Source organism: Pinus tabuliformis, chromosome 8, assembly GCF_031772625.1.
Source record: "Pinus tabuliformis cultivar Carrire ecotype Pingquan chromosome 8, CPIR1, whole genome shotgun sequence".
NCBI lineage: Eukaryota > Viridiplantae > Streptophyta > Pinopsida > Pinales > Pinaceae > Pinus > Pinus tabuliformis.
The window spans coordinates 2,073,624,489-2,073,632,891 of NC_142294.1; the positions used below are offsets into that span (position 1 = coordinate 2,073,624,489).

Sequence of the window (8,403 nt, forward strand, 5' to 3'; positions counted from 1 at the left end):
CTCGTTGCTACAATGTACTTACTTCTCAAATTATTCAAACTACTCACACTGTGAAAAAGAGAGTCAATCTTTGACTTTCTTTGCAAATGAAATTTGTCGACATTTCTAGTAGAGCCTAGTTTATGTCATCAAGATATCAAAGAAAATCAATTCCAAGGAAGTTAGATCAAAGCCTGCGAACTGATTTCTCATCATCGAACTAAAGCTTCAAAAGAATCAAGTACCTTCACCCAGTGCTAGAATGAGGAAAATCCTGAAACGATCAACGAAGTATCTTTAACGTAGTGATTTGTGAAGCCTCTTTTTTGAAGGTCGACATTCAATAATTCTTCAAATTTAACATTTGTTTGCAAAGTAATGGCGTCATTGGTTTCAAATCCTCAACCAGCGATGGCCCCTGGATTTGTCCCCTTGGAAAATGCAACACAAGGGATACAATTTAGATGCAGAGCACTTGAGAAAGCAAATGCAAGAGGTCGCTGTTGGTGATTATAGAGCATTGGTTACTGTAGTTGACGCGTTGAAATCAATTAGGGAAGAAGTGAGTTCAATTGACAAACATTTGGAGTCATTGATATCAGAAGTGCCAAGGCTTACTAGTAGATGTAGTGAGTTTATGGACTCAGCTCAGCAAATATTAGAGAAGCGAAGGTTAAACCATACTCTTCTAGCAAATCATAGTACACTACTTGATTTGCTTGAAATTCCTCAGCTTATGGACACGTGTGTACAAAATGGAAATTATGATGAGGCTCTTGACTTAGAAGCTTTTGTCCTGAAGTTAGCAACCATGCATTTGAAATTGCCTGTGATTCAATCATTAGCAGAAGAAGTTAGGAAAACAACACAATCTATGCTATCACAGCTTCTTTAGAGACTTAGAGCAAATATTCAGTTGCCGGAATGTCTTCGAGTGATTGGATACCTTCGTTGTTTAGGAGTATTTAATGAGCATGAAATGCGCTTATAGTTCTTGAAATGCAGAGAAGCATGGCTTGCAACTATCATTGACGATTTGGACCAAGGGAATGTATATGAGTTCTTAAAACGAATGGCAGATTTCCACAGAGTGCATCTTTTTGATGTTGTTACACAATACCGGGCTATATTTGCTGATGACACGTCTGGGAATGAAGAGAACTATGATGGTGGTTTGATGACATGTCTGGAGATACTTTACAACATCCAGACCATCGAAGCGAAGCACCCCGCGACTATTGAGGCGGGAACAAAGGGCCCCTGCTTGATCAATATTCCTCGCTCTTCATCAAAACATACACGGTGGTTAGTGCATGTGGTGGAGTAGCCAACCAAGGTGGCAGAGCCGCTTCCTTCCTTTTATTGCCTGCAACAAAAGGCTCATTCGGTTTAGCTAGATTAACCTTTTTAGAGAGAGGGCTATGCTCCCGATGGATTTCACAGCTATCAGCTGCCAACGAATTCCATAGACGGAGTGTATTATTCAGAGGACCAAGCATACGCCACTGCCATTCCAAAGATCATTTCAGTGTATGAGGCCTACGACGATGAGCAGGAAGAACTTCGTAACATTGCTACCACCAAAGGGTTGTCTCTCAAGAAGAGAATGGAGAGAATAATGGCGTCGACTCTAGATATTTACGATGTGGAGGAGACCAGTTTCAGTGTTTACAAGAGTCAACTATTCCCCATGGAAAATGTGGATGAGAGCAGATTGCTCGAGTAGCTGAAACCTACAAAACCCCTGCAAAGCGATTCTGATTATTCAAGAGACGGTGCTGCCTCTTCATCTTCTGATGGTCGGGACCTTTGTTATGAAATATTGTTTTAAGTACTCAATACTCTTTTTGTATTTTCTGGTTAATCGTTTTGCTAGTGTGCAACAATGTATAGATAGCTATTATGGCTTGGGATTTTGGGGACAGGAGATATGAGAAACGCAGGTTTACACATGCCACCAAAATAAGTGGCTCACACAAGATTGAGTGAAATAACCAGGTTTTGAACATAGAGATTAGGTGTTACAATGCAAAGAATGAAGTAATCATATTCCATCGCTGGCAAGAATGGAGCAATGGATAAATGGCAGAGGTGTTTTTCCTATTTGAGACAAGAATGAAGCAATGGAGAAATGGCAGAGGCGTTTTTTCTATTTGAGACAGTGGATAGAGAACCCAACACAAATCTAGCTGAGAGAGGTCAGTCGGACAGTGCACAACATGAAATAGGCATGCACACAATAATGGCAATTCTACAAGCAGGAATGCAGAACTGACATGTACAGAGAGGTCACAAAACAAGTGGCTCAAATTTGGGCAAGGCGGGAATACACCTGTAGCTCTAATACCATGTTAAGACACATACATGGAAAACACAAAAGATGAATGATAAACATGAGTGTGTGTTTATTATTGACAATGATATACATTTATAGTATATTCACATGACCTTTGGTTTCGTATTCCAAGGTCTCTTGGACTTCCTTAGACTATTCAGCTTCCACACCAACCCTTAGAGGATTAGGTGTCCAACAAAATCTCTATGAAGATGACTTCTTCAGCTTCTCTGGACTGTTCCATTGGCTTCAAAAGGCTCCAATTAGCCTAGCTAGCCTCTTGTTTCACTCTCTCTGGTCGAAAACTGCTCCTGGAGTGCATTTAGTCCATATCCCCTAGGGATACTCCACCAATTTTGGCGAACTGCACCTAACTTCAGTTAAACTTGGCATAAACCCTAAGTTTAGCCACTCCACTAGGCTGACCGTCAGAGGTAGCCATTAACATAACTGTTTGGGCGCGCATATGAGGCGGTATAATCCTGACGGTTATGGATAATCCTCTGTAGACCTGGAGGTCATGCAACCGGGTGTCAACCATTTGCAATCGACAGTTACGTATACATTGGAAGCATTTCAAATAGTGGAATCTCCACCATTGATCTATCCCACTCGATCCAATGGATATCACGTCGCCTGCTCACCAACTAACCCAGGCGATCTCCACCGTCGATGTGACCCGTCCAATCGAACGACTGTCGTGTAATCTCGCTTAGATTCTTGCACGACCAATATTAGGTCAAGAGCACACGAGAAAAGTAGTTTTCCCATGCTAAGTGTCGACCGCGAAGATTAATCGCGTGAAATCATAGAATACCATTTACAACTTTTTGTCCGAGCGAGATATCGTTTCCCACTTTTTGGATGCTACCCACGTGCTCAATACAAAACTTAAAGAAAGATGTTTAAGGAAAGGTTTAGCACTTATCCCAAAAGGTAATATTCCAAGGTATATTCCTTGGAATATTCTTTTTTTAATATTTCCAAAAATCAAATTATTCTTGGTCAAATGTCCATAAATTGCAGTTTACTGGACTTTTTTTCAAATTGTGATAACTCCTTCATACGGTGTCGGTTTTTTGAACCGTTCACGGTGCCAGAATCAGGAAGACGAGATCTATCTAGTTGCTCAAGTTTGACACTCTTTTGAACACTTTGAAATTTGAGCTATCACTTAGGGCATTGATCAATATCTGATCAAGCATTGACCTAATGCTCATCTTCATTAGCTTGTGCAAAATTCTTGGATTCTATTTTTGATAACAAGGCAAAGTTTTCATACTTTGATGATATTGTTAATCTCCTTTTTGTATGAACTCTTGAATATTTATTACCAAAGATTTGATTTCTGGATGATTTTTCTAAACATACTTGGATGGAGTCTTTGAATGTTGATACTCTCTATCTCTTCTTCATCTTCCTCTTTTTATTTCTTTTTTGTTGTTGTTGTTCTTCTTTTCCTTTTCATGCTTTATGTCAATTGTCTCCTCTAAATCTTTATTTTCTTTTGGCTTCTTCTTTTGAGGTAACGCTTCATCTACCTTTACATCAACGTTTTCTACTACTTTTCATAGTCTTTTGTTGTAACAGTTATGTCCCTTGCTCCTATATTGATGCAGGAGGCTGATGAAATCAATGTGGTAGTCTTACTTTTTAGATCGTGTTCAATCTAGTTGGGCTTATCGCATCTCGCATGCAAGAGGAGGAGTCTTAGGAACGCGATGAAGAGTCACATGTTTGTGCGATCTGCAATATTGCGATGGATTTCTGCGAAGGAAACTTCGGCCACAGGAACGAGATCTTTGCACTTTGATCAACGGTGGATAGTGATATCGGGAAAGCTACTTGCACAATGTTTAACTGCCCTTATGGAGCCGATAAGGAATATAATTCCTTGATCTATAAAATTTCGGGTCCATTTTTGGGATTAAAGTCCGAGAACTTGATGACCCGATATCTGTTGGATAACAGAGGCCATCAAATCCTATGCCTTGTGGTTCTTCAACTAACACACATGTTAAAAATAGGGCTAACCCCGCCGTTGACTGTGACCCAAAAGTTTGAAATTGAGATCGAAGGCTAGGAGTGAGTGCGGGTCTCCAACCACGATCAAGAATTTCCGTGCTCTCCTTCCCGCACCATTAATACTAAATGACCGCGATTAACACATAAACACTGCGATTCACAATTTAAAGTGGGAAAACAGAGAAAATACTCGGTTAAGTTTCAGAACACAGATACACAAAGGTAAACGAGAGTCTTCACCAGGATTAACACACAATTGCACACTGAACCAATTTCTTCAATATAATAATAGTTACAGAGTCTTGGCCCTCTCGGCTCAATTACAACAATTTATCTGACCTCTGTCTCAATCCCAAAACCCTATCTATCACTCAACTCTCGCCTCTCAGTCAATGCTCAATCATCTCAACTAATCCCTTTCCATTACTTTTTTTTTTCTCTTTTATGAGTCAAATCCTATTCTAATTGTACTAACAACTCGATCTCTATTTTAATCAATCTAATAGTCAAATCTCTATTTTTAAGCTCTATTACACACCTATGCTAAAAAATTATCCCTTAGTCTAAAATAAGACAATTTCCTAACTATTACAATAATGAAGTAAAGCTCATCTTCGAGAGATCCAACCCTCTCTACTAAAACTGACTTTTGACCACTTAGGTCAATGAAATTCACTCATTTAGACACACCATGTGAACAAACCATCACATTGCTGGCTAAGTCCAGATGCTCCTGGATCAGACTCCCAGGGAAGAAAAGAATCATCCCTCAGCCTTTTAGGCTTTACTCCATACTTCTGCAACTCTGCTGCTGTCAACCAAGCACCCTCCACTGACTGTCCTTTCCATTTGACTAGATATTGAAAATAAACCTGTCCTCTAGTTCTTTTGGATACTCTTTTCTCCAAAACAACTTCCACCTCTTTCTTAACTGTCTTTGGCATTTGTTCTTCCCAGTTCAAAGTTTGAACTTCATCTTTTGTAGTTTCCTCCTGTAGCTCTATCTCTGTCTCTTTGTATGGATACAAATCTGCAACATTGAAGATAGGTGATATTCCAATCCCTTCTGGCAATTCAATTTCATAAGCATTAGTTGAAAACTTTCTTACAATTCTACATGGTCCTATCTTTTTCATTTTTAGTTTATTGTAAGTCTTAGTAGGAAATCTTTCTTTTCTCAAATACACCATCACTAAATCTCCCACTTGGAATTATTTCTCTCTTCTTTTCATATCTACTCTCTGTTTGTATTTTCCACTGCTTTCCTACAATCTGCCTTTGACATCTTCTTGTAGTCTCTGCATCTGCTCTGCAAACTCTTCAACTTTTGCACTTCTTGTCTCTTGTTTACCCAAATTTCTGAGCTCATACACACCTCTTGGATTCATTCCAAAAACAATCTGAAATGGACTCATTCCAGTACTTCGGTTTGGAGTGTCATTATAAGCAAACTCAGCCTGAGCTAGTGCTAAATCCCACTGCTTAGGATTTTGATACACTAAACTTCTCAATATGTTCCCCAAGATTCTATTTACCACTTTGGTCTGTCCATCTGTTTGAGGATGGTATGTTGAATTGAAACTGAGGTTAAATCCTAGTTTCTTCCAAAGAGTTCTCCAAAAATTCCCTACAAACTTTGTATCTCTATCAGACACAATACTTACAGGAAATCCATGTAGTTTTACAATTTCTGAAAAAAAAATATTAGCAATATGTGTTGCATCACTAGTCTTCGTACATGCAATGAAATGTTCCATCTTGAAAAATCTATCTACCACAACATAAATGGAATCATTCCCCCTCTGAGTTTTAGGTAACCCTAAAACAAAATCCATGCTAACTGCACCCCATGGTCGGTCTGGTATTGGCAATGGCTGGTACAATCCTATATTATGGATTCTCCCTTTAGCATGCTGACATATCCTGCACTTCTCAACAAATCTCTTAACATCAGTTTGCATCTTTGGCCAATATTAAGAAGTATTTACTTGAGCAAAGGTTTTGTCTTGTCCAAAGTGACCAAATAATCCTCCACTGTGTTTCTCCTTTATTATGTTTTCCCTCATAGAACATTTGGGAATGCACAACTTGTTGCCTTTAAACAATAAACCTCCTTGGATAAGATAATCTAACCACTGAATTCTGTTATGAACTATTGGATTTTGTATTTTTGTATAAATATCTTTGAAATCTGCATCATCTTTATACATTTCAACCATTTCTTCAAATCCTACAACACTAACTTTTAATTCTTGCACAATGAAATTTACCTTGCTTAAAGCATCAACAACTTTGTTCAACTTACCACTGGTGTGTTTTATCACAAAAGTAAAGCTCTGCAAAAATTCTACCCACTTGGCATGTTTCTGGTTCAATTTTGGTTGGTTGTTTATGAATTGTATTACATGATTGCCATAATACAATATAAACTCCTCTGGTAGCAAATAATGTCTCCATTTCTTTAAGGCTTGTACAATAGCATACAATTCTTTATCATAAGAAGAATACTTCTTCTTAGCTTCATTTAGTTTCTCACTAAAGTATGCTACTGGTCTCTGTTCCTGACTCAAAACTGCTCCAATTTCAACTCCACTAGCATCTGTTTCAACTTGAAATACTTTTTCAAAATCAAGTAAAACTAAAACTGGTTTTTTTGTGATTTTCTTCTTCAGCAACTTAAAATTCCTGTCTGCTGCTTCTATCCACCTGAATGGCTGATTAGTCTCCTTGATTGTTTCAAGAATTGGCGCACAAATCTGATTAAAACCTCTCATAAATTTCCTATAAAAACTTGCAAGACCATGAAAACTTCTTACCTCAAATAAATTCCTTAGAATAGGCCAGTCCCAAATTGCTTGGACTTTCTCTGGATCCATTTTCAACCCTTCTTTAGAAACTACAAATCCCAAGTAAATTAATTCTTCTTTCATGAAACTACATTTCTTCAGATTTATCAGTAGTTTCTCTTTCTACAGAGTTCTTAAAACCAATTTAAGATGCTTTAGATGTTCTTCTTTACTTCTACTAAAGACTAGAATATCATCAAGATAAACAATAACAAAATTGCCTACATATTCCTTCAAGACTTCATTCATCAATCTCATGAATGTGCTAGGTGCATTAGTGAGTCCAAAAGGCATCACTAACCACTCATACAACCCACTGTTTATTTTAAATGCAGTCTTCCATTCATCTCCTTCTCTAATTCTTATTTGATGATATCCACTCTTCATATCTATTTTAGTAAAATACTTTGACCCACTCAAACAATCCATCAAATCATCCATGCATGGTAAAGGAAACCTATACCTGATAGTGATCTTGTTTATGGCTCTAGAATTTGTACACATATGCCATTCACCTCCTTTCTTTGGACTGAGTACTATTGGTACAACACATGGACTAAGACTCTCTCTGATTAGTCCCTTATCCATCAGTTCTTGCACTTGTTTTCCAATTTCTGCATTCCCTTGAGGAGTTAATCTGTATGCTGCTTTGTTTGGCAAACTTGCTCCTGGTATTAGATCAATATGATGACTAATACTCCTGATTTGTGGCAATGCATTTGGCAACTCATCCACAATAATATCAGCAAAATCATTCAACAGAGTTTTGATTTCTTCAGGTAAATCATCTAAATTTGTGGAAGTCAAAATTACCTTAGGTCTCCCTATGATAGCAAAATGCATTTCTTCACCTTTTCCAACCTCTTGCAACAACTCCTTTCCACTCATCAGCATAACATTGTTTTCGGGTGCTCCTTTGTCAACTTCATCCTTCAATGGTAGCAGTGTATGTTTATTTCCATCCTTCTCCAGAGTATAACTATTTTTCTTCCCATCATGAATATCTTTCTGATCAAACTGCCAAGGTCTTCCCAGCAATACATGGCATACATCCATTGGCATTACATCACACAATATCACATCTTTATAAGTACCAATATGTATCTCTACCTTGCATTGTTCTGTCACAATAATCTGATGTCCTTTCTGCAACCATGACACTTTGTAAGGAGTAGGGTGTAAGGTCTTCACTAATCCTAGCTTGTCCACCATCTATGT

At 38.1% G+C, this 8,403-nt stretch overlaps 1 pseudogene; it reads left to right on the forward strand.

Moving 5' to 3' along the window:
• The first annotated feature begins 418 nt into the window (after window positions 1-418).
• LOC149244800 (conserved oligomeric Golgi complex subunit 8 pseudogene) lies at window positions 419-1,705 on the forward strand (annotated as a pseudogene).
• The last annotated feature ends 6,698 nt before the right edge of the window (window positions 1,706-8,403 follow it).